General features: G+C 44.7%; 1 non-coding gene across 1 annotated transcript; it reads right to left on the minus strand.

Annotated features, from left to right (window-relative positions):
• Positions 1–963: 963 nt before the first annotated feature.
• Positions 964–1,070, minus strand: LOC118492787. Its single transcript, XR_004894789.1, has one exon. It is a non-coding gene; the product is annotated as a small nucleolar RNA R71 (small nucleolar RNA).
• Between the last annotated feature and the right edge of the window lie 978 nt (positions 1,071–2,048).

A 2,048-nucleotide genomic window follows, 5' to 3' on the forward strand; every position in this document is an offset into this window, starting at 1 on the left:
AAAACTTGGCTAAAAGTGTAAAAAAGGGGCTTAAATACTCATCAAAAATATAACACACTTCACGCACATCAAGTTTTTGGCGCCGTTGCCGGGGACACAAGGATTTTAAGAAAGTTAGGAATCAGCGGCCTAATCATATTTTTATTTTTCTTTAATTTTTTAGGATTTTTTTTAGTTTTTCATCTTCTGCAGAGCTCAGCACGGGGCCGTGCCTGGTTGGACACGGGCCGTGCTCAGCATCGTTACTGGCAGTTTTTGTTTTTCAAGTTACAGAAGGCTGACCACGGGGCCGTGCCGGTGCAACACGGGGCCGTGTCCAACTTCCAGTAACTGGGATCTGAAAAACAATCACTGTAATTCCGACCACGGGGCCGTGTTCGCTCAACACGGGGCCGTGGTGAACCTTCTGACCAACATTCTTTTCTGTTTTTATTGCAGGACTTGGAACCCGACGCCAACCTCACGTAGTGTATGAACTCCAGTTCCAATAAAGACATAAAAGAACCATTAGAAGAACCCGAACGCTTTCTCAGAAAAAGGTTAAAAGCCAAAAACCAAGAGAAGGTTTCGGGTGATCCACCTCCAATGGCGGACCAACGTACCCTTATGGATTATCTACGGCCCACCGTAGGTAATCTAGGCGCCGCTATCAATGCTCCGAATGTCGAAGCCAATAACTTCGAGCTTCGACCGCATTTGATACAAATGCTCCAAAACTCCGCAACCTTCCACGGGCTTGCGGACGAGGATCCCCATCTACATATAACTAATTTCTTAGAAATATGTGATACCTTTCGGATCAATGGAGCATCAAACGACGCCATCCGCCTCCGTATGTTTCCATTCTCACTAAAAGACCGAGCGAAAGCTTGGCTCAACGCCCTCCCAGCTGGTTCGGTAAACACCTGGGATGAACTAGCCCAAAAATTTCTATATAAGTATTTCCCTCCTGCTAAAACTGCTAAATTAATGACTGAAATTAATACATACTCACAAGAGGACGGGGAATCCTTATATGAAACTTGGGAAAGGTTCAAGGAGCTATTACGCAAGTGTCCCCATCACGGCCTCGCAATATGGCAACAAGTATCCACTTTCTACAATGGATTGTTGCCACACACTAGGCAGACACTTGATTCTAGCTCCGGGGGACTTTTAGGTAACCGACGCCCACATGAAATATATAATCAGATTGAGGAAATTGCTCAAACCAATTTTCAATGGCACACCCCCCGGGGAAATAAGTCTATCGCCCCAGGCGCCCATAAGGTCGACGAAAGCACTTCTTTACAAGCCCAAATCGAGGCCCTTTCTTCAAAAATAAAAAAATTAGAAATGACAAAAATCGTCTCGGTTATGGCTTGTGAAGGGTGTGGTGGGTCACATGAAAATTGGAGTTGCATGAAAGAAACGGATGATCAACAAGAAATGGTAAACTACATTGATAATAGACCTAGGCCGTCAGGTCCTCCAACGGGAACTTACAACCAAGGATGGCGAAACCACCCAAACCTTGGTTGGAGGGAACCCGGCAATAGTAGTAACCAACAAACCCAACGAACAAACTTTCAGCAATCAAGAAATGAGTCACAAAATTTCACTCAACAACAAGGTGGACGAGAAAGGCTCGAAGATACTATATCTCGCCTCGTCTCTGACACTGATAAGAAAAACTCGGAAAGATTTCTACAATTAGAGTCTAATTTTAGGAATCAACAAGCTAGCATTAAAAACATAGAAAAACAAATAAATCAAATAGCTCAAAACTTTTCCGAGAGACCGCAAGGCGCATTACCTAGCAATACCGAAACAAACCCAAAGGCGCAAGTTCACCTCATCACACTACGAAACCGCACCGTAGGGCCTGCAGAAGTACCGCCACCTACGGAAGAAACGATGCCAACACCTCTGCAGGAAAAGAACTCTCCTCCATCACCAGAGCCTACCAAGGCTCCTCAAGTTCCGTACCCCGGTAGGTTAATTCGTCAAAAGACCAATGAGCAATTCGCAAAATTCGAAAGTCTGTTAAAACAGTTGCATGTCAATAT

The sequence above is a fragment of the Helianthus annuus genome, chromosome 5 (genome assembly GCF_002127325.2).
Source record: "Helianthus annuus cultivar XRQ/B chromosome 5, HanXRQr2.0-SUNRISE, whole genome shotgun sequence".
Classification (NCBI taxonomy): Eukaryota; Viridiplantae; Streptophyta; class Magnoliopsida; order Asterales; family Asteraceae; genus Helianthus; species Helianthus annuus.